The sequence below is a fragment of the Nycticebus coucang genome, chromosome 3 (genome assembly GCF_027406575.1).
Source record: "Nycticebus coucang isolate mNycCou1 chromosome 3, mNycCou1.pri, whole genome shotgun sequence".
In the NCBI taxonomy this organism is placed as follows: domain Eukaryota; kingdom Metazoa; phylum Chordata; class Mammalia; order Primates; family Lorisidae; genus Nycticebus; species Nycticebus coucang.
In genome coordinates this window covers 69178962-69204059 of record NC_069782.1, presented here as the reverse complement: position 1 = coordinate 69204059, position 25098 = coordinate 69178962, and the positions used below count along the sequence as shown (strand labels likewise).

Genomic DNA, 25098 nt, shown 5'->3' with positions numbered 1-25098 from the left:
CCCTCTCCGTGGCCCCCACCTCAGAGCTTGTTCACAAGCTTGGAGAGAGGGCCCTAAGCCATCACTCCAGGGGTCTCACAAGCCCCAGGAGCCTCCTCTGGGACCCACAGGAATTCCCAATCTCCACCAGCCTTTGGGAAACATCCCTGCCACTCTGGACCCTAGGCCTAATCCACCTGGCCTGAGACTCAGCAGCCAACAGGAGTCTCTCCCTCTGGGAAGACCTCCAGCCTTAACAAGCAACACCAGACTGGTTCTGCTCCCCCCCACCCCAACAGCCTGTCACAGTGACCATCCAGCCCAGATGTTGTCCTTGGCCAGCCCATATGCTCCAGATGTGTCCTAACAGAATCAGCCTTCCTCTGGATGTGTCGTCCTGGGTTGGAGGGTGGGTGGCGGCTGACCTCAGCAAGTGGGCAAACAGATGGAAAAACAAGTGTAAGAAACTCCACTGTCCCAGCAGGTGGTAAACTTAGAAGATTTCTCTATCTCGCTTTATTTTAATACGTAGTAATGCTTTCTCATTGCTGGGCCTTCCTGGGGGCGGTGTAGAAAGAGGACATGTTCCTAGGTGAAGAAGATGTGGTACAAATAATTGAAGCTTTGCTGCTTGGAGGAGGGAGAAGGGAGGTCAAGGAAGATGACGTGAAGGATGTGACATTTGAGCTGGGGCTTCAGGGAGAGGTTGGATTTCAACAGGTGTGGGAGAAGGGGTGGGGTCCAGGCACAGAGAAACTGGAGGGTGTGGCTTGGCAGGTGGCTTTCCCTGGCCTTGGGGTGTGAGAGGTGAGGAGGCTGAAGGGGTGAGTGAAGGAGCGAAGGGCTTTGAAGGCCAGCTTGAGTGGCCAGGAGTTGATCTGATAGGAAGCCATGGATGGTGCTTGAGTAGCAGAGATGCTCCCTGTTGGTTGGTTTATTTTAAAGCTCATTAGAGGTTTTTGTTTTGTTTTTTTTTTGATTAGTTAATTTTTTAACTTATAATTGACACATCATTAGAGTTTTTTATTTTTTATGGATGTAGATCTACCAATGACACTGACAAAGGGAGCTCGTTAGAGACACTTCGGAAAATGTAAAAATTTACAAAGAGCAAAGACTTGAAAGGGACCCTTCTGATGGCTGAAAAGGGGCAGGGGGCAAAGGGTAGGATAACTGAGACCTAAGTGGGACTGGAGCTGAGGGCCAGCAGTTCACTGCTTTGGTCACCAGCTAAATGAGGGGTTCTAGAGAACAGAGGAGGAGGAGGAGATAGGGGCATCCACATGGCTTCTCTGCTTTCAGAGAGATAGAGACCAGGAGGGAAGGCCTGGGCATGGGGATACACTGAAAGTGGGCTTCCTGGTCGTGGGACCTTAAATAAGTCACATGACTGCTTTGAGCCTCCCTCCCCTCTAGATAAGACCACAGGATCAGAGTGTCTGTAGGATGCTTAGCCTTATGTCTGGCAGAGAGCACAGATTAGACAAATATCAGCCCTTTGAGTTTGCAGTTTGATTTGGACTACCCAGAAGTCCTCAGCCAGAGCTGATTTTCCCCCAAGAGCACATTTGGCAATGTCCAGAAATACTTTCAGTTGTCACACTGGTTGGGGGTGGGCGGCGCTACTGACATCAAGTGGGTGGAGGCCAGAGACGCTGCTCAACACCCTACAATGCACAGGACAGTGGCCACCACAAAGAATGAGCCAGCCCCAAATGTCAACAGTACTGAGATTGGGAAACCCTGGGTCACCTTCAGTCTTAAAGGCCTGTGGGTTGTTGAGGGAGACACCCAGGAGGCACCTGGGCTCAGCATAAGCATACATCGTGAGTCACCTGCATTGATAAGACTGTGGTGGAGAGCCAGAGAGGTCACTTGGAGAGGGAAGAGGACAGAGAAGTGGAGGAATAGACAGAAATGTTGGTCACAGCTGCATTTAGAAAGAGGACAGGCAGAGGCACAGAACTGGAGAGGGAGATTGTGGGAGAGTGGTAATAGGTACCATCAGCCATACCTAGAGGCCAAGAAACCTGAACTCTGGGAAAGGACAGAGGTGTGTAGTTGCCATGTCACCAGAGTCCTCAGCTGAGCTCATCCCAGGTGTTAGTGGACTGAGGTCAGAGTGGAGGGGAGGAAATGGAGGAAGTGGCTGGACTTGGGACGTGGTAGTAGAAAGCCATCCAGAGGTGATGCAGCAGAATGCAGCAGGGATCCAGCAAAAGATCTCTTCCTGGGGCTCCAAAAGCTCACAGCAGAGATAGAAAGTAGAGGGATCTCCTTGCACACTGCCCGTCTGGCGTTGTAAAATGGTTCAGCCACTGCGGAAAGTTTGGTAGTTCCTCAAAAAGCTAAGCATAGACTTAACCATATGACTCAGAAATTCCACTCCTAGGTACAGACCCAAAATAATTGAAAATAGGTTCTTTCAAATATACTTGTGTGCTGTATGTTTATAACAGCTCTATTCATAATCACCAAAAGGTAGAAACAACCCAAATGTCCACACGAATGAATGGGTAAAGAAATTGTGGTTAATCTTTACAATGGAATATCATTCAGTCAAAAAAGAATCAGTTCTGGCTCGGCACCCATAGCACAGTTGGTTACAGTACCAGCCACATACATCGAGGCTGGCAGGTTCAAACCTGGCCCGGGCCAGCTAAATAACAATGACAACTGCAACAAGAAAACAGCTGGGCATTGTGGCAGGCACCTGTAATCCCAGCTACTTGGGAGGCTGAGGCAAGAGAATCGCTTAAGCCCAGGAGTTTAAGGTTGCTGTGAGCTGTGATGCCACAGCACTCTACCAAGCATGACATAATGAGACTCTGTCTCAAAAAAAAAAGAATTAGTTCTGACCCATGGCACATTAGATAAATGAGCCTCACAAACATTGTTCTGGATGAAAGAAGCTAGACATAAAAGGTCACACACCACTTTATTCCATTTATACAAAATACCCAGAATAGGCAAATCCATACACAGAAAATGGAGTAATGGTTTCCCTTTTACCAAACCCACCAAGAGTATCTCTCCCACTTGAAACCCTTCATATATGCTCTTTCCTCTGCTTGGAATTCTCTGCCAGTCTCCCACCCAACTAACTTATCCTTCGGATCTCAGCTGAAAGGTCATTTTCTCTGGGGGCTTCCCCAGTGACTGGGTCCAGTGCAAGCCCATCTTCTGCAGCCACACCCCCTATGTGTCCCGGAAAAATCACTCTTGGAATAATTTTTGTGTCTACTGTCTCCCTGGAGGGGAGCTCCATGCACGTGGACAGGGTCTTCCTCATTCCCTGCCTTTTCTACAGCACCAGCTGGCACATCGCATGTATTCATTCAACAAATGCCAAGTTCCCACACAGTACCAGGTATTTGTCTACAGTGAACAAATAGAAGCACATAATCTAAATGGATATATTCTGTGTGATACATGCTATGGAGGAAAATCCACAAGGTAAGGAGATGGGGAAGACATCTCTGAGGAGATAATATTTGAGCAGAGACCTTAAGGGAGGGAAGAAAGGCACTTGAGGCAGAGGACACAGCTTCTGAAAAGGCCCTAAAGCTGGACTGTGCCTTAAAGAATAGCCAAGAAACCAGTGAAGCTGGACCAGAGTGAGCAAAGGGGAGAGTGAGAGAAGATGAGAACAGGGAAGTTACAAAACAGATTATGTAGGACCTGGGGAACCACTAGGAGGACTAAGGTTATTACTCTGAGGAAGGTGGGAGCCACAGAGGATTCTGAGCAGAAAAGGTAGTGACCTGACTTGGGTTTTTCTCTGTAGGCTCACCCTGGCTGCAGTATTATGGATAGACTAAAGGGGGAGCAAGAGCTTCCTCAGCACCCAGCACTGGAGGGACAGAGACATGCAAAAAGTGGTGGATTTGTTTTAAAGGTGGAGCTGAAAGGTTGGTGACAGATTGGATGTGACTCCCAAAGATTTGGACCTGGAAAACATTTAGGCTGGAATTTTTTTTTTGTTTTTTTAGAGACAGAGTCTCACTTTTTTTTTTTTTTTTTCAGAGACAGAGTCTCACTTTCTCGCCCTCCGTAGAGTGCTGTGGCATCACAGCTCACAGCAACCTCCAGCTCTTGGGCTTAGGCGATTCTCTTGCCTCAGCCTCCAGAGTAGCTGGGACTACAGGTGCCCGCCACAATGCCTGGCTATTTTTCTGTTGCAGTTTGGCCAGGGCCGGGTTTGAAGTTGCCACCCTCAGTATATAGGACTTGCGCCCTACCCACTGAGCCACAGGTGCCACCCTGGGCTGGAATTTTTAAAGGAGTGAATAGAGGAGTGGTGAAGAGGAAAGAGAGAAAGACAGGCAAACAGAAAGATAGGGGTGAAAGGAAGGAGGGAGAGAAGTTCAGGTGGAAATTCGGGGACTGATTGCTTTATTGTCAGATAGCAACAAAGACCCAGGTGGGTGCAGGAAGATGCCTTGGGGCAGGTGGAAAGAGGCGAGTGCCTTGTCCTCAGAGACTGGAGAGATGGAGAACAAGGTCTTCTAGAAAGGGGGCGAGTGGGAATAAAGGGTGTGACTTAGAAGAGGACCTCTCCTTCTGCCCCGGTACCTCTCCTTCTGCCCCGGTACCTCTCCCTTCTAGGCCAGAAATCCTAGTGATCAGGTTACTCTGGAGGAAGCCTGATGGGAGGTAGGGAACAAGACGCTCACCAGGTATGGCTGGGAAAGTGTCCTCTCTGGCCTTTGTCTGGAGTGACCTAGCCACCTCCCTTCCTCCACACACACCTGTCTCTATGTCCCCAGTTCATGGGGATTAATCACCACCTTCTTCTCCCAGGGCCCCAGGATTAGTGAAAGAAAGAGAAAATGATGCAGCTAACACCAAACGAACAGGTCTTGCCGAACTTCCCTCAGCTAATCAGAGTCCACCTCCTACACCTCAGCCAATCAATCTTCAACCACCTTTTTCTCACTTTATTAGATTCCCCCTTCTGCCCCTCTGTCAATCTCCTCAGTCTCCTACCCCTCAGCCAATCAGACTCTGCCTTAGCTAATTAAACTATGTTTCTAACTCTCAGCCAATCAGACATTCATATCTTACTTCCCAGCTAATCAGATATTACCTATCTGCCCACCTAACCTACTACTTCCACTTTCCAGTTGCTCAGCCCATCAAGTTCTGCCTCCTCCCTCCCCAGCCTATGAGAAACAACCCTCTCATCCTTCAGCTAATAAGAATGCCCCTTTAGGAAAAGCCGGCAGATGTACTGGTCTGACTGTGCAACTTGCCAGCTCTCTGACCTTGGGTACATCTCTTCTGTGCTGCTTTTTTTGTCAACTTTAAAATCACCTTCCTAAAACTGAAAAAATAAAATGAAACAACCTTCCTTCTCCCTTAAGTTAGTGGTCCTAAGGCTCTAACAGGCAGGTGAGTGTGAAAAGTTGTCTATTCCCCCAGGAAAATATTGTATAAATTTTCCTTATTTCTTCTCCTTCCCCCAAATCCCCTAAAATTGTTCCCTCTGCTGGAATGCTCTTCTCTGTGGGATCAACACCTATTCATCTTTGAAAGCCCCTGCAGCAGCCCCTCATCCAGAAACTTTTCTGTTCTCTCTTCCCTGGCTTTACCCTCGCTTTCCCACTTGAGTTCTCTCAGCTAGCCCAGTCATGACCACATGGAGCTGAGGGTGGCTGTCTGCATTTAAGACCAAGATGGAAACTTAAGAGCCCAGAGGTGGGGACTTTCAGGGCCTCAGAATCTCCCAGCATGAAGACATTAAAACAGTTGCTGACCAACTGAGCCAATAAAAAAAATTGATTTTCATACTGATCAACTAGAAAGAAGTCCAAAATTGGACTTTTGAGGAGGAGGTCATTAAGCCCCTTAAAATCATGTACAAAATCATGAGGGTTTTTTTCCCAGAGGAGACTAAGAGCCACAGATTTCTCTCGATTTTGAAAAAAATAGGTTAATAATTTTGTTTTGTAAGTGGGAGGCCCAGAGAGGGTAATGACTTGCCCAAGGTCACACAGCCTGGTGGGGACAGAGTCAGGACTTGAACTCCTGTGGTCCATCAGAAGAACATCCCTAGATTCCAGTGCTGAGCATGGAAAAGGCCTTCAACCTCAGGAGCCTGTTTAGGAGAAAAGAAAATTCATATCTATAATGATAAGTCCAACAGTCAGCCAGTCAACAGATGTGTCCTGAACACTGTATGCCAGGTACTGGTATCAGCTCTGGGGATACAGCACTGATCAGGATGGATCTCAGCCCTCCTGGAGTTTCCATCCAACTCAGGGAGGCAGCGATAAACAAGCAAATGAATAACATAACATGAGATAGGATCTGAATACACAGGAGGAGGTCATAGAGGACTGAGCACCTAGTATAGATAAGGGTGTTAGAGACGGCTTCGAGGAGGAAGTGGTGATTTTTTGTTTGTTTAATTGTTATTTTTAAGTATCATGGGTACATATAGTTGTATATCTTTATAGGGTATATAGGATGTATGCCTATAGCATACAATGTGAATTAATCAAATCAGGGCAAGTGGGGCATCCGTTGCCTCAGGCATTTAACATTTCTTTGCAATAAGAACATTCCAGTTCCACCCTTTTATTTATTTTAAAGTATTCCCTTGTTGATTATAGTCACTTTGTTGTGTTATCAAACATTATTCATTCTATCTAACTATATTTTTGCACCAATTAGTCATCCCCACTTTATCCCTCCCTCCCCACTACCCTTCCCAACCTGTAGTAACCATCATTCTACTTTCTCTCTTTATGAGGTCAATTGTTTTCAATATGTAGCGCCCATATATGAGTGAGAACATATGAGATTTGTCTTTCTGTGCTTAGCTTATTTTACTAAATATAATGTTTCTCCAGTTTCATCCATGTTGCTGCAAATGGCAGGATTTCATTCTTTTTCTGACTACATAATATTCCATTGTGTATGTGTGCCACAATTTCTTTATCGATTCATCAGTTGATGAACACTTAAGTTGATTGCATATCTTGGCTATTGTGGATAAAGCTGCAGTAAACTTGGGAGTGCAGGTATCTTTCTGATATGCTGAATTCCCCTCCTTTGGATGTATACCCAGCAATGAGTTTACGGGATCATACAGTAGTTCTATTTTTAGGTTTTGAGGAACCTTCACATTGTTCTTTATAGTGGTTGCACTAATTTACATTCCCAACCACAGCGTATGAGGGTTCCCTTTCTCTACATCTTAGTCAGTATTCGTCAATGCCTGTCTTTTTGATAAAAAGCCATTTTAACTGGGGTGAGACAATATCTCATCCTAGCTTTATTTGCATTTGTCTAATGATGAGCATTTTTTCATATGCCTGCTCACCATTTTGTATGTCTTTTTTTTTTTTTTTTTTTTTTGGCCGGTGCTGGGTTTGAACCCATATATGGGGACAGCGCCCTCCCCCTTTGAGCCACAGGCACCACCCTGTATGTCTTCTTTTGAGAAGTGCCTATTCAGTTTTTATGTCCCTTTTTTAAACCAGATTATTTGGTTTTTTTTCCTGTTGAGTTGTTGGAACTCCTTATGTATTCTAGTTATTAATCCTTCGTCAGAAGGGTAGTTTGCACATATTTTCTCCCATTCTGTAGGTTGCCTTTTCACTTTGTTGATTTTTATTTTGTTTCATTTTTTGCTGTGCAGAAGCTTTTTAGCTTGATGTGGTCCCATTTGTCCAATTTTGCTTTGGTTGCCGGTGATTTGGGGGTATTACTCAAGAATTCTTTGCCCAGACCAATGTTCTGAGGTATTTTCCCCATGTTTTCTTTTAGTAGTTTCATAATTTGGGTCTTAGATTTAAGTCTTTAATCCTTTTTGATTTGACTTTTGTATATGGTGAGAGATAAAGGTCTAGTTTCATTCTTCTATATATGGATATTCAGCTTTCCCAGCACCATTTATTGATGAGACTGTCCTTTTCCCTGTATGTTCTTGGTACCTATGTTGAAGATAAGTTTACTATAAATGTGTGGATTTGTTTCTAGTTTCTTCATTCCATTGGTCTACATGTCTGATTTTATGCCAATATCATGCTGTTTGGAGATATGACAGCTCTGTAGTATAATTTGAGGTCAGGTAATGTGATTCCTAGGAAGAAGGAATATTTCAGTGACACCTGAATGATATAAGACATGAATGTGAGCATTCTAAGCAAAGCATGCAGTAAGTGCCCCTGGGAGGCACTGGAATGAGTGTGGCATCCTCTAGAACCCTGAGGCCAGTAGACTGGGGGACACAGTAGGAGAGATTGGAGGTGTTGGTAGAAGTGGTATCGTGAAAATTCAGAAGCTAAGAGTGAGGAAGTAACTCACACAGTGGGATTCTACTGTGTGCCAGACAGAAAGGAGAGGGAAAGGGGAGGAGCAGGGAAACCAGCAGCAGCCCATGGCTGAAGGCAGGGAGGTGCCTGGCATGCCACCTCATTTGAGGCACCAGAAATCACCCTTCCTATGGCTGTGCTGATATAAACAGCAGAGCAGAGTGGTTTAGGTGAGGGCAAGGGTGGCTTAGCCACCTCCACCAGAGAACCAGTTGCTGTTGTTCATGACCACAGGCCACCACTGAAGGCTGACTCAGCAAGCTTTTGTATTGCAAAGGTCAGCTCCCCAAAGAGCAAAACAAGACAGCAACAAACTCCCTCCCTAGAGAACCTGTCTTTGGAATCTCTCTTCTTTGGCTTCTGGAAGGGTTAGGAAGCTTCAAGAAACTTGTCAAAACTGCTTGCAGACTGAAAATGGAAAAGCAAACACTACATGTACTCAATATTAATTGGAACTAGTTAATCAACACTTATGTACACATATGGAAGCAAACCTCAAGGGAATTCAAGCAGGTGGGACAGGGAGGAAGGGAAGGGTACAGTCACACCTAATAGGTTCACCACACACTTTCTGGGTGAAGGGCACACATATACCTCTGACTTAAAAATACACAAAAGCAAATTATGTAACCAAAACGTACGTACCCCTATAATATTCTGAAATAAAAAATAAATAAATAAAGATGTTTCTCCAGCAATTAAAAAAAAATGCTTGCAGGCTAGATTGAGTTCTCCCCAATTGCTGTGTGACTTTCAGCAAGTTACTTCACTCCTCTGAGCCCCAGCTGACCTCATTTTGTTTTTTTGATACATTTGTAAATTAAATGCTTAATATGGGCTCCATCCTCTGCCTACATTATCAAATTCATTCTCCATGAGAAGACTGTGAAAATTATGATCATTGAATTATGATCATTTACAGGTAGAGAAACTAAGAGTGAGGAAGTAACTTGCCCAAGTTGGGAGTTAAACACAGATCTGTCAGATTCCACGGATTGTGAGGCTATTTGATGGTCAATCCTAAGACCCTCCTTAGCAAGTGGGTGGCATCCAATGGGCACTTAGCAGATGGGAGATATTCTGATAGTCATTAACCTCAGACTGGCATAGGACCACCTCTCTTAGCCTCAGTTTCCTTGTCTGAAAAACGGGATGTTTAACTAGTCTCCAGTTAGAATTCTCTCCTTGATGGCTTTGGAAGGCACCAGAGATATATGAAGTGTGTAAAAATAAATGGTGGGGATTGGTAGTTCCTCAAAAAGTTAAACGTAGATCTAAGGGATGCAAGGTTGGTTTAACATACCCAAATCTATAAATGTAATACACCACATCAACAGAAGCAAAAACAAAGACCATATGATCCTTTCAATAGATGCAGAAAAAGCACTTGATGAAATTCAGCATCCTCTTCTAACACGAACAGTTAAGAAAATAGACATAGGTAGCACATCCCTTAAGCTGATTGAAGTCTTCTACAACAAATCCACAGCTAACATCATACTGAATGCTGTAAACTGAAAGCTTTTCCACTTAGAACTGGAACCAGATAAGGATGTCCACTATCACCACTATTATTCAACATAGTTCTGGAAGTTCTAGCCAATGCAATCAGGCAAGAGAATGATATAAAGGGCATCCAAATGGGAACAGAGGAGGTCAAACTGTCCCTCTTTGTTGATGATAGGATCTTATACTTAGAAAACTCCAGAGACTCAACCACAAAACTCCTGGAAGTCATTAGGAAATACAGTAATATCTCAGAGTATAAAATCAATGTACACAAATCAGTAGCCTTTGTATATGCCAATAACCACAAAGTTGAGAAGGAGATCTAAGACACAATTCCCTTCAAAGTCACTTCAAAGAAAATGAAATACTTACAAACCACCTAACAAAAGAGGTAAAATATCTTTTCAAAGCGAATTATGAAACCCTAAGAAAAGAAATTGCAGAAGACAATAATAAATGGAAGAACATACCATGCTCTTGGCTGGAAAGAATCAACACTGTCAAAATGTCCATTCTACCCAAAGCAATCTAGAGATTCAATGCAATCCCCATTAAAATACCATCATATTTTGAAGAACTGGAAAAAATAGTGCTTTGTTTTCTATGGAACCAGAAAAAAAACCCATATAACTAAGGCTATTCTTAGCGATAAAAACAAAGTTGGAGGCATCACCCTACCAAACTTAAACCTATAATACAAATCCACAGTAATCAATACAGCATGATATTGGCACAAAAACAGAGACATAGACATATGGAACAAAATAGAAAACCAAGATACGAAACCGGTCTCTACTTGCCATCTGATCTTTGATAAACCAAACAAAAGCATACAGTGGGGAAAAGAATCCCTATTCAACAAATGGTGCTGGGAGAACTGGAAAACCACATGTAAAGACTGAAACTCCTTTCAACCCACACCTTTCACCCCTTACAAAAATTGACTCAAGATGGATAAGAGGGTCAGCACCTGTGGCTCAGAAGAGTAGGGCGCCGGCCCCATATGCCAGAGGTGGTAGGTTCAAACCCAGCCCCAGCCAGAAACTGCAAAAAAAAAAAAAAAGGATAAGAGACTTAAATCTAAGACTTGAAGTGGTAAAAATCTTAGAAGAAAGTGTGGGGAAAACTCTTGATGATGTTGAACTGGGGAAAGATTTTATAACAAAGACTTCAGCAACAAAAATTAACAAATGGGACTTAATTAAACTGAAAAGCTTTTGCACAGCTAAGGACACAACAAGTAAAGCAGAAAGACAACCTTCAGAATGGGAAAAGATATTGGCAGGATATCAATCTGACAAAGGGTTGATAACTAGAATCTACAGAGAACTCAAATTAATCAACAGAAAAAGAGTAAACAATCCCATCTACCTCTGGGCAAGATATATGAACAGAACTTTATAATGACCAAGACAGATGAATGGCTAACATTTGAAAAACTGCTCATCATCCCTGATCATCAGAGAAATGTAAATCAAAACCACCCTGAGATATCACCTAACCCCAGTGAGAATGGCCCGTATCACAAAGTCTCAAAGCTGCAGGTGCTGGTGTGAATGGGAGAGAGAAGGGAACACCTTTACACTACTGGTGCGACTGCAAACTAATACAACCTTTTTGGAAGGAAGTATGGAAAATCCTCAAAGAACTCAAATTAGACTTCCTATTTGATCCTGCAATCCCATAACTAGGCATCTACTCAGAAGAAAAAAAATCCATTTATCATAAGGACGTTAGACTGTTTATCACAGCTCAATTTACAATCGCCAAAATGTGGAAGCAACCTAAATGCCCACTAACCCAGGAATGCATTAAGAAGCTGGTATATGCATATACCAGCTATGGTATATGCATACCATGGAATACTATTCAGCCATTGACTTTACATCTTTTGTATTAACCTGGATGGAGGTGGAACACACATTTCTTAGTGAAGCATCACAAGAATAGAGAAGCAAGAATCCAATGTACTCAATTCTAATATGAAGGCAATAGATGATCTTATTCAAGGGGAGGGAGTAGGGGAATGAGGGATCGGGGAAAGGGGAAGAAGGAGGGGGTGAGGGGTTATGGTGTGTGGTACACCTTTTGGGGGCTGAACAAAATTACAAGAGGGACTTTACCTAGCAACCACAATCAGTGTAACCTAATTCTTTGTACCCTCAATGAATCCCAAACAATTAAAAAAAATTAAACATGGAGTTACCACATGACCCGGCAATACCATTTCTAGGTATATACTCTAAATTATTGAAGACAAGGACATGTACACAAATGCCGATAGCAGAACTCTTCTCAATGGCCCAAGGTGGAAACGGTCCACATAACCATCAAATGATGAGTGGATAAACAAAATATGTTCACCCATACAATGGACTATTATCCAGCCATGAAGAGGAATGAAGACTGACTGACACCTGCTACAAAGTGGATGAATCTCAAAAAAATCATGCTGAGTGAAAGATGCTAAACACAAAAGGTCATACAGCATATAATTTCATTTATATGAAATGCCCAGAATGATAAGTCCACAGGCAAAAAGCACATTTGTAGTTCTTGGGGGCTAGTGGAAGGACAGGCAACGGGAAATGATTGCTCAATGTGTACACCAGGGTTTCTGTCTGGGGTGATGCAAACATTTTGGAACCAGATAAAGGTGATGATTGCACAACATTGTGAATGTTCTAAGCCACTGAATTGTACACTTCAAAATGATTAATTTTGTGTTATGTGAATGTCATCTCAATAAGTAAACAAACAAACAAGTGATGGGAAGTTGGTTGATATGCTTTTATTTCTGATTCCTTTGCCACAACTAGGAGATTTAAGAAAAAATATGATTATTTCCATTTCAGACATGGAAAAATCAGGCACAGTAAGGAGAGGTGCTCCACCCAGGGAGTGGGGAAGCCTGGACTGGTTCTGGGGTCTGCTTGATCTCAGACAGATTCCACTCCTCTGGCCGAGAATGATGCAGCTGAGAGACACACAGTTAAGTCTCCACCCTTGAGCACAGGTGGCTCAGCAAGAGGGCAGAGAGATGGGCTAGCAGGACCTGGTACTTTTTCCCTGGCCAGGGAGGCTGAAAGCTAAAGGATTGTCATTTATTCAGGCAGAAAACTTTCCAGAACTTTTGCCTTTCCATACCAGTCTTCTGCTGACTGCTCCAAGAAGATTCAGCCCTCGGGCTGGCTGTCAAGGAGTTTCCAGTCTAGAAAGTATTGTTTTGGGGCGGCGCCTGTGGCTCAGTGAGTAGGGCGCCAGCCCCATATGCCAAGGGTGGCAGGTTCAAACCAGCCCCGGCCAAACTGCAACAAAAAAATAGCCGGGCGTTGTGGCGGGCGCCTGTAGTCCCAGCTACTCGGGAGGCTGAGGCAAGAGAATCGCGTAAGCCCAAGAGTTAGAGGTTGCTGTGAGCTGTTTGACGCCGCAGCACTCTACCGGGGGCGGTACACTGAGACTCTGTCTCTACAAAAAAAGAAAGAAAGAAAGTATTGTTTTGGAGTTGGGGATGAGCCAGGAAAAGGAACTTGGAACTGGGAACACCAAAAGGAGGAAGCTAGAGGGGAAGAAAAGGCTTCCTGGAAAAGGGAACGTTAGCGATGGGTTTTGAAAAATGTATAGGAGTCCACCAGATCAAATGAAGAGGATTGGGAGTATTTTACACACTCATGGACTTTACTAGTGGGGATACAAAGTGGTGTTATCCCTGGGGAAGGAAAATTGGTAATATCTGGCAAAATTATGCAGGAAATGATCCGCTTACAGGAAAGTGAAATAAGCATATGACAAAGGCAAATATTGTATGATTCCTCTTAGACTGGGTACCTAGAGTCCTTGAATTCATAGAGACAGAAGGTAGGACAGTGGGTGCCAGGGGATGGGGGAGAGGGGGAAATGGGAACTTAGTATTTGATAGGGACAGAGTTTCAGTTGGAGAAAATGAAAAAGTTCTGGGATGGATGGTGTTGATGGTTGTACAACATGAAATATACTTAAGGTCATACAACTGTACAATTAAAAATGATCCAAATGGGCTGGATTTAGGGGATCATGTCTGCAATTCTAGCACGATGGGAGGCCAAGACAGGAGAATCGCTTGAAGTCAGGAGTTGGAGACCAGCTTGAGCAAGAGCAAGACCAAGACCCAACACAATAGAAAAATTAGCCAGGTGTGGTGATGTGTACCTGTAGTCCCAGCTACACAGGAGACTGAGGCAGGAGGATTGCGTGAACTCGGGAATTTGAGGTTGCAGTGAGCTGTGACAACACCATTGCACTCCTGACTGGGAAACAGAGTGAGACCCTGCCTCAAAAAAAAGTGGTTTAAACAGTAAATTTGATGATATGTGTATTTTACCACAATAAAAAAAAAGTAGTATGAGGCAGCACCTGTGGCACAAGGAGTAGGACGCTGGCCCCATAAGCTGGAGGTGGTGGGTTCAAACCCGGCCCCGGCCAAAAAAAAAAAAGGAGTAAGGTATTACCTCATTTGAATGATCCAGTACCTCTCTTTTTTTTCAATCCAAACATCACACTATTTAATTCCCCAATAAAACATTGGGAAAAGGACTGTCAGTCCAGTACCTCTCAGTTGCATGTGATATAGTACTACACTTAGTTGTGGTGCTATTTTTTTTTTTTTTTTGAGACAGAGTCTCATTTTGTATCCCTCAGTAGAGTGCTGTGATGTCATAGCTCACAGCAACCTCAAACTCTTGAGCTCAAGCAATTTTCTTGCCTCAGCCTCCCAAGTTGCTGGGACCACAAGCACCTGCCACAATGTCTGGGTATTTTTAGAGATGAGATCTCGCTCTGGCTCGGGCTGGTCTCCAACCTGTAAGCTCGGGCAACCCACCCAACTCAGACTCCAAAAGTGCTAGGATTACAGGTGTGGTTCTATTTTTTTTTTTCAGCCTCAAAAAGTATAATCTTATTATCCTAATAATATATTTACTTTTTATTTAAAATTGTTGATAATTTTGAATATCAACAATTCAATTAGAATTGGAAATTAGAAATGGAAAAGGTGCTATTACATGAAATCATCTAATAAAAATCAGAATGCATTTTTTCAGCTACTTTATTTAGGTGATTCTGGAATTTATCATTTTGTGAAAGGCTGGTTGATGAAATGACAGCTTTTTCAGTCCCCTCTGCCTATGTCAAAACTAATTTATAAATATGTAGGCATATGAGTCCATTTCATCAAGCTAACGTCTCATTTACTCTCATATGTGATTTTGTGCTTCAGTTTGGACATTCCTTTTTTTTAATTATTTTTTATTAAATCATAACTTTGTACATTGATGCATGTATGGGGTTCAGGGTACTGCTTCGATATACAATATGAAATGTTTACATTGAACTAAGTAACACATCCATCACAATTATACTCATTTCTTAATAGTTTTGAAATGTACCATTGCATCATGCACATTAGGTGAGGTCCCCCCAAATACCCTCCCTCCCCTCATTTCCCCCCTCCCTTTCCCTCTCTCTCCTCTTCCCTTCCACTTTCTGGACTATAGTTATGTTTTGCCATTCGTATGAGTGTGTAGGTGGTTATATATTGATTTCACAGTAGTATTGAATACATTGGATACTTTTTTTCCTCTTGAGATACTATACTAAGAAGGATATGTTCCAGCTCCATCCAAGTAAACATAAAAGATGTGAAGTCTCCATCTTTTTATGGCTGCATAGTATTCTATGGTGTACATATACCACAATTTGTTAATCCATTCATGGGTCGATGGGCACTTGGGCTATTTCCATGTCTTGGCTATTATGAATTGGGCTGCAATAAACATTTGGTTCTATTTTTAAATGGGGGATGTAATAGTGAGGTGAACTTTGCAATAATAATAGATTAATAATCATCATCACTATTATTATAATGATATTAGTTCTTTTATTTGAGCTAATTTTTAATTGTACAGTATTTCTAGTTGCACAATAGCAATACACAATCTTATATGAGGTTTTGTTTTTAATGTTTTATTGCTTTTTTTTTTTTCTTAGACAGAGCCTCAAGCTGTTGCCCTGGGTAGAGTGCCGTGCTACACAGCTCACAGCAATCTCCAACTCCTGGGCTCAAGCGATACTCCTGCCTCCGCCTCCCAAGTAGCTGGGACTACAGGCACCCGCCACAACGCCCAGCTATTTTTTTGTTTGTTTGTTTTTGATTGCAGCCATCATTGTTGTTTGGCGGGTCTAGGCTAGATTGGAACCTGCCAGCTCAGGTGTATGTGGCTGGCGCCTTAGCCACTTGAGCCACAGGTGCCAAGCCTTATTGCTATTTTGAAAAGTAAAAAACTTTCTATACTCAAAAAAAAAATCCCTAAAAATCAAATATTTCGGGTTAGTGCAATAACCATACAAAAAGAAACTATGTTAGGTGATTTTACACCACAGTGTTTTCTTTTTTTAAATTTTTAAGAGACAGGGTCCCACTCTGCCCATTGCCCAGGCTAGAGTACAGGGCAGGTTCTCCCTTGAACTCCCAGGAGAATGGTTCAAGCCATTCTTTCCCTTCAGCCTCAGAGGAACAAGACTACTAGTGATTCAACACCTGGCCAATTTTTTAATTTTTATGAAGAGATAAGGTCTCATTATGTTATCAAGGCAGGTCTGGAACTCTTGGCCTCAAGTGATCCTCTTGCTTCAGCCTCCCAAAGTGCCTGGGATTATACGTGTGAGCCACTGTGCCCAGCCAGCAAAGTAATTTGATGGCATATCCCTGGTGAGATATACCAAAATGACAACAAGAATGGAGAAAAATACCTTAAACTGTTTTCTGGTAGAGGACACAAACTCCAGCGTGCTAATCCAATCAAACTACTGCCAAGGTTCCATTCCACACCCAACCAAAAAGAGGGCATATGCAGCTCTCTTTGGTGCAGGCAATAGAGTTACCAAAGAATAACAGGGTGCCAGGGCACTCATTTCTTGCCTCTGTGACCAGCTTGTACCTCCAGGGGTCTCTCCTAGGGTCTTCCTTCCTTCCCAGGTTTTGACATCAGAAATGGTAGGGGGCTCCGGGACCATACCCCTATTTGGGTTTTGTCTGGGTGCCACTAGCAAGTGGTCCCCAGAAACCAAAAGCACTTTGACTCAGCTGGCACAAAAACCAATTCAGGCAGCAGTAGCAGCCAGACAGCAAAACTTATTTGTAAGCAGATCGTTCCACTCCTAAGAGAGGAGTGGATCTCTTCCTCAAGAATGAGGAAGGACTTCTTATAATTTTCCTCTGGACTATTTATTTTCCCAGGCTGAGCTTTGATCTGCTTATTTCTAATGTTTATATATTTTTAGCTCATGTTTATGTATTTTTGCTCATGTTCATGCATTTCTAATGTTATATATAACTTCCATCCCAAAACAGTTCCCACAGTTCCTTTTTTTTTTTTTTTTTTTGGTAGAGACAGAGTCTCACTTTATCACCCTCGGTAGAGTGCCGTGGCATCACACAGCTCACAGCAACCTCCAACTCCTGGGCCTAGGTGATTCTCTTGCCTCAGCCTCCTGAGTAGCTGGGACTACAGGCACCTGCCACAACGCCCGGCTATTTTTTTTGTTGTTGTTGCAGTTTGGCCGGGACCAGGTTTGAACCAGCCACCCTTGGTACATGGGGCCGGCACTTTACTGACTAAGCCACAGGCGCCACCCCACAGTTTCATTTTTAATTATATACATGGGCAGTGGCAAATGTAAAGGATATTGCAATAAAGGCTCATGTCAAAAGGTCAGTTTCAGGCTGGCTTCTTAGAACTGGGCATGCTTGTCATCACAAACTACAGACGCCTTCATGGCTTGACATTTAGCTCCTATGGACTAACAGGTCCCCATTTCAGAGACTCCAGTTGTCCAATGGGATCTCTTTTAGCTAAAACTAAGAATCTTTGGTTGGGCATCTTCCTCCATCTTAGGAACCATCTGCATTTTTTCTTACCCTGTTTGTCTGTCCCTAATGTTTTCAATAACCATATTATTTAAGGTCTTGTTGCTGTGTTCTTCTGAGATTGATGTGTCTGTATAGTAGAATAAAGCAGATAAGTGATTTTGTTGGTGTCATTGAAAATTTAGATTTTCAGCAAGGAGAACAAAAATGGATGTATAAGATTGATCAGGTTAAATAAAAGCCATGTTATCTTGAATACAAATTGGAAGCACTGACATGAACTCATGATGTATTTTATTAAAAAAAAAAAAAAAAAAAGAAAAGATGTAGGAGATTTCCTCTTTGTGTCCAATTAAAAGTCTGAGAATCAAGAATGAACCCAGTAGCCACAAGCACCCCTCACAGCTCAAGTGTGGTCTGTAGGTACCATTTTCTTTTCTTTACTTTTCTTTTTGTTTTGTTTTGTTTTTGAGACAGAGTCTCACTATGAAACCCTTGGTAGTGTGGCATCATAGCTCACAGCAACCTCAAAGCCATGGTCTCAAGCAATTCTCTTGCTTCAGCCTTCCAAGTAGTTAGTTCTACAGGTGTCTGCCACAATGTCCTTTTATTTTTTAGCGACAGGGTCTTTTTCAGGCTAGTCTTGAACTCCTGAGCTTAAGCAATCCACCTGTCTCAGCCTCCCAGAGTGCTAGGATTACAGGCATGAGCCACTGCACCCAGCCTATAGGTACCATTTTCTAATCAAAGGAACAAGGGCATCTAGGAGAAATGGCTGGCCCAGGAAACGAACAAGATGTTCCCAAAACATTTTATTGGAACATCTTGTTACATCATAAAGCAAGAAAGCTACCTGAGACTTCAAACCATGTTGAAAGAACTCAAGAATCAACATAAAAACACTCCCACTACCTGAAGAAGGAAGACAATTTGGTTATCACTAATTATAAAAACTATAAGTATTGTTGTTGATATAGTTCAACAGCTTAAATTTATGTTATCATAAATATGTTGGGGGGGAATCTCATTGTTTCCTTTCAAGGATGTTAACAAACCCAATATTTATTTAGAAAACTAGGAAAGAAAAAGAATCTTGCCTTTCCCATCTGAATTGTGCCACTGGGTAACCAAATGGTAGAGAAGAGACTGTTTCTCTTTATAGCAGTATTCCAGGCTGGGTACAGTGACGAATGCCTGTAATCCTAGCACTCTGGAAGGCTGAAGTGGGAAGATTGCTTGAGGTCAGGAGTTTGGGACCAGCTTGAGCAAATTGAGAACCCATCTGTACTAAAAAAATAGAAAAGTTAGCCGGGCATGGTGGCAGGTGCCTTTAGTCCCAGCTCCTCAGGGGGCTGATGCAGGAGGATCGCTTGAGCCCAGAAGTTTGAGGTTGCTGTGAGTGTGAGCTATGATGATGCCCCTGTGCTCTAGCCTGGGTGACAGAGTAAGACTCTCTCAAAAAAAAAAAAGAAAGAAAGAAGTATTACAGTTAATAAATGGAGGAGGGCTAATATTGTGTAGCTAGTGATACGTTGTAGCTGCTAATGAATTAGCAGATTGTGGCACTGATCATTAACAGTAGATAATATCACTGAAGAGAGACAGTGGGTGGAATGTCAAAGAAATAAATGGATAGTGATGTGATATATATTGTCATTTGGGTGATGGATATACATAGGGGTTCATTATACAATTCTCTCTGCCTTTTTAAAGTGTTTGGAATTCTTTATATTTTAAAAAAAAATGTTAAAAAGCACTCTGTCCTGTGTTATTCTCTTGAGCAGGGTGATGACAGCTAGGAACCCATGACTGCTCAGTAAATACTTCCCCAGGAAGTGCCAACTGGCCCATTCACCCCACATTCATTCTTGGCCCCTTGCATACTGCCAAGGGCTAAGCTCACCCTATCACTGCAATATCCCATGTTCTCAGTTACAAAAGTCCCTCCTCCCCAGTTCCAGGGTCAGGTGCCTTAGAGATTAAATCTCACCTCTGCTCTTCTAGAAAGAGGCAACTGAAGTCAACATCGGCCCACTGGGGACAGCAGAAAAGCCCCAGCTGGAGGCTGTGGGATCAGTGGCTTGCATCACAACTTGCTTTTCCCTTTGGTGAATTGGGTTCAACCAATTTGGGGGCTGGCCAACCCTGGCTTTTACGATGTGGTTGTAGTTCCAGACTGGCATGTGGCCAGGCCCTAAGGCTCAGCTGGTGGGGGCTGAACGGAAGGGAGGGGTCAGGGACCAGCAGGGAATCCATGGGCTTGGACAGGTGCCCCAGACACAAAAATAATGTCCAGTCTGGACTCCTCTAGGATGTGGGAGTCCAACTATAATAATCATCGAATGGGACTGAACCTGTGCTGAGGAGGCTGGGGCAGGCAAGGAAACTCAGGCTGCCACTGTCCCCATTCCCTACTCATTCAATGCTTTCCTCATGCTGGGCACTGTCCTAAGCACTTTACAAGAATCACCTCATTTTAAGCTTCACATTTCCTGTAACCGTATGAGGTTGGGACTATTCTTCTATTTTACAGATGGATCAAACGAAGGCTAGAGATAAAGCCACTTGTTTGAGCTAGTGAGCAGTGTATGAATTTGAATCCAGGTGAGCTGGTTCAGCAGGAGTCACCAAACTTCTGTGTATGTGTCTCACAAGCTAGAGTGTAGTGGCATTATCATAGCTCACTGCAACCTCAAACTCCTGGGCTCAAGGGATCCTCCTGTCTCAGCCTCCCAAGTATCTGAGACTACAAGCATTTGCCACCAGGCCTCTTTTCAGTAAAGATGGTAGTCTTGCCCATACTCGGGCTAATCTTGAACTCCTGACCACAAGTGATCATCCACCTCAGCCTCCCAGAATACTAAGATTACAGGCATGAGGGCAGTGCCTGTGGCTAGTGAGTAGGGCGCCAACCCCATATACCAAGAGTGGCCGTGGCCATATACCAAGAGTTCGAACCCAGCCCCAGCCAAACTGCGACAAATAAATAGCCGGGCATTATGGTAGGCACCTATAGTCCCAGCTACTTGGGAGACTGAGGCAGGAGAATCACCTGGGCCCAAGAGCTGGAGGTTGCTGTGAGCTGTGACACCACAGCACTCTACTGAGAAAAAAAAAAATTACAGGCATGAGCCACTGTGCCCAGTGAGCAAACTTTGTATTAGAAGGCCAGACAGTCGGCCTGGCGTCTGTGGCTCAAGCGGCTAAGGCGCCAGCCACATACACCAGAGCTGGAGGGTTCGAATCCAGCCCAGGCCTGCCAAACAACAATGACAACTACTACCAAAAAATAGCTGGGCATTGTGGCAGGCGCCTATAGTCCCAGCTACTTGGGAGGCTGAGGCAAGAGAATCACTTAAGCCCAGAAGTTGGAGGTTGCTGTGAGCTATAATGCCACAGCATTCTACCCAGGGTGACAGCTTGAAACTCTGTCTCAGAAAAAAAAAAAAAGCCAGATAGTAAACATTTTAAGCTTAGTGACTCACCTCTGTTGTTATAGCACAAAACAGCCATCAATGATATGTTAACAAAATGGAAGGGAATGTATTTCAATAAACCTTCCATCACACAATTTGTGTTCCTTCATACAATGGAATATTGTGCAGCTGTAGAAAGGAATGAAGCAGTGATCCATGGTACAGGATAGATGATAGATGAGCCTTGAAAACATGATGCTAAGTGGGGGAAAAAACTGGACACAAAATGTATGTATTATATGATTCCATTGATAAGAAATGTCCAGAATAGTTAAATTTATAAAGAAAGCAGATTGGTGGTTAGCAGGGGGAATGCGGGATAACAGCTGATGGGAACAAGAGTTTCCTTTTCAGGTAATGCAGATGTTTTGAAACTAGGTAGAAGTGATGGTTGTACAGCTTTTTTCTGTTTGTTTGTTTTGAGACAAGGTCTCACTCTGTCACCCAGGCTGGAATGCAGTGATGTGATCATAACTAACTGCAACTTCAAATTTGTGGGCTCAAGGGATCTTCCTGCCTCCTGAATATCTGGTACTACAGGTGCATGCCATCATGCCTGGCTAATTTTTGTTAATTTTTTGTAGAAACAGGGTCTCATTATGTTGCTCAGGCTGTTCTCAAAGTCCCAGCCTCAAGCATTCCTCCTTTATTGGCCCTCCAAAGTGCTAGGATTATAGGAATGAGCCACTGAACCCAGTCTGAACATTTTGAGTACACAATTTAAATGCTATTAAATTGTACAATTTTTTGACTTGTTTTTTTGTTTTGTTTTTTTGGCTGGAGCCAGGTTTGAACCCACCACCTCTGATATATGGGGCCAGTGCCCTACTCCTTTGAGCCACAGGTGCCACCCTAAAATTGTACAATTTTTAAATGGTGAATTTTGTGTTAGGTAAATTTCACCTCCAAAAAAATAGGTTTGGAATGTGTTAAAACAAAACAAAACATTGTTTATTAAAATAGTCAGACACCTGATAGGTTGTGGTTTGCTGACTCCTTCTCTGTGACATCTGTTGACAAAACCCAGAGCTAGGCTGGGCGCAGTGGCTTAGGCTTGTAATCCCAGCATTTTGGGAGGCCAAGGCAGGAAGATCTCTTGGGCAACAGAGCAAGACCGTGTTTCTAAAATTAAAAACTCAGAGCTGAATAAGAAAAAACACAGCACATAAAATCTTAGCTCAGAGCCCCACAAACAGTAGTTTTAATTATTATTTTCAGGGTCTTCATTAGTCACAGTAGTGCTACCACAGTGAATCAACTCTGACCTTTGGCCCAAGCCCGCCCTGCACCAGGTTCCTTCTCCTCTGGCCTGATTACACCCTCACTCGAGATCCAGGGCCCAAGGCTCTGCCTGTCTGTGCCAACAGTGCTTCCACTAGAGCTGGCCCCACATCCTAGTCACTGGCTATTTTCGTGAGACCCCTGGTCTGGCTACAATATGCAGGGGCCTCGCCCTACCCTGACAAGTGGGAGGGAAACTGGGTAAGGGGTGATTCATCATGGGATTTCCAGCCTTCCTGCTGCCTCCCAGGCTCAGCCCAGCCCAGGTGTGTTGGTGTGTGGGTGCGTGAATCTGTGTGCATGTGTTTCAGAGCCCAACCCAAACTGACCCCACTCTCAGCAGGCTTTTCATATACTTAGCAATCCCTCTCTGAAACACACTTTGTCTCTGAGCCTGTTCTGGGCACTTCTCAGCACCCCAAAAGGATGTGGCAACAATTGATGGAGAAACTCCTATCCCTGTATGCACAAGCCTTGGTCAAAGGAAGGAACTCCAAGCCATGGATCTGGGAGGAAGAAAGGGGAGCAAGGAGTAATCAGGAACTCTTCTTGAAGGAGGAGTTCTGCACTAGAAAGTCACACAACCCAGATAGACCTTATGGAAAATGCCTGCCATCTGGAACATATCTTTGGCTCAACACAACCATAGCCTCACCCAATTTTAAGCTTTAAAGGACAACTCCAAGCTTTAAAAGAAAATCAACACTCTCCAGCTAATTGGCCCATGAATTCCTAGTTGTGAAGTTGCTCTAAGGCCAGTCTTCAAATATGTCCCCTGCATGAAGGGTGTCATAATTACTCTGGTCCACACCCAAGCTTGGGCTTGTGCCCTAAAAGCTTCAGCCCGTGATAATGAAAAATATGCACTGGGTTTGGAGCCCCACCCCCTTTCCTGGGTTCTAGCTGTGTGACCCTGAGCAAGTTACCTAACCTCTCTGAGCTCAACCTACCTCTGAGTGAAATGAAGATAAATGGGGGAGATTAAATTAAACCACAAGGACTCCCCGACAGCCCCAGCCACTAGAGGGAACAGAGGGTCCACGATGCTGAATCAAGGTCATTCCCACACCAACAGGACAAGTGGGGATCTCAAATAAGAGGCACCCCTTAGCATCCTGAGGGCTCCACCTTGGTGGACACAGGACCAGGACTAGGGCAAAACTAGTGAAGTAAAAAGACAACATCAGAATTTCTGATTTTCCCTTTTGCCTCTGGCTCCAAAATGCCCCAGCACAGCACTGCTGCTGATCCTGTCTTTATTTAAAATCTTAATATTTTATTCATCATTGATATTTTGCATTCACTTTGATTTTTTAAGACATTGCATTAAAAAATTATTTATCTCAAGAGACTAAAAGCCACCAACTAGGAGAAAATACTAGCAAAAGACCATCTGATAAAAGACTGGTACCCAAAAAAATACAAAAAAGAAAAACCTCTTAAAACGCAACAATAAGAAAACAACCTGTTAAATGCCATGAAGACTATATGTTAACCAGTTCGGTGAAAATATTTCAGACTGTATATGGAACCAGCACATTGTACCTCGTGATTGCATTATTGTACCCAGCTATGATTTAATTTAAAAAAATGAAAAAAGGAAAAAGAAAGAAATAAAAAGACAAATGGTACCTCAGTGTCCAGAAAAAAAAAGAAAACAACCTGTTTAAAAAGTGAGCCAAAGACCTGAACAGACTGGCTCGGTGCCTGTAGCACCGTGGTTACGGCGCCAACCACATACACCAAGGCTGGCAGGTTCAAACCCAGCTTGGACCAGCTAAACAACAGCGACAACTGCAACCAAAAAATAGCCAGGCATTGTGGCAGGCACCTGTAGTCCCAGCTACTTGGGAGGCTGAGGTAAGAGAATCGTTTAAGCCCAAGAGTTCGAGGTTGCTGTGACCTGTAATGCCACGGCACTCTACCAAGGGCAACAAAGTGAGACTCTTTGAGACAAGAGACAAAAAATAAATAAATAAAAATTAAAAGAAAATACCTGAGGGGTGGCGCCTGTGGCTCAAGGAGTAGGGCGCTGGTCCCATATGCCGAAGGTGGCGGGTTCAAACCCAACCCCGGCCAAAAACCACAAAAAAAAAAAGAAAAAAGAAAAGAAAATACCTGAACAGACCCCTACCAAAGAAAATATACAGATGGCAAATAAGCATGTGAAAAGATGCTCCATATCATATGTTATCAGGTTAAAGCACCAAGTGCTGGAGAGGATCTAGAACAATAGGAACTCTCATTCATTGCTATGAGAATGGAAAGTGGCATTTTGGAAGACAGGTTGGCAGTTTCTTACAAAACTAAACATATTCTTTTTTTTTTTTTTTTTCAGACAGAGTCTTATTATGTCACCCTCGGTAGAGTGCTGTGGCGTCACAGCTTTCAGCAATCTCAAATTCCTGGGCTTAAGTGATTCTCTTGTCTCAGCTTCCGAAGTAGCTGGGACTACAGGCACCTGCCACAAGGCCCAGCTATTTTTTTGATATAGTTGTCATTGTTTGGCAGGCCTGGGCCAGGTTTGAACCCACTCGCTCCAGTGTATGTGGCCAGCACTGTAACCACTGTGCTATGGGCACTGAGCCAAAAACAAAACATATTCATACCATATCATCAGCGATTG

At 43.4% G+C, this 25098-nt stretch overlaps 1 protein-coding gene across 5 annotated transcripts in view; it reads right to left on the bottom strand.

Annotated features, from left to right (window-relative positions):
* Positions 1 to 25098, bottom strand: part of LOC128581490 (ultra-long-chain fatty acid omega-hydroxylase) — a 76242-nt gene that overhangs the window by 48855 nt on the left and 2289 nt on the right. For 2 of the 5 annotated variants that reach the window (XM_053584408.1, XM_053584413.1), the window contains exon 3: positions 5961 to 6079. The exons of 2 other annotated variants lie outside the window; for them this stretch is intronic. The gene's annotated coding sequence lies outside the window, so the exon portion shown is untranslated. The remainder of the gene's footprint in view (positions 1 to 5960; positions 6080 to 25098) is intronic. One more of the 5 variants, XM_053584410.1, reaches the window with a different exon arrangement.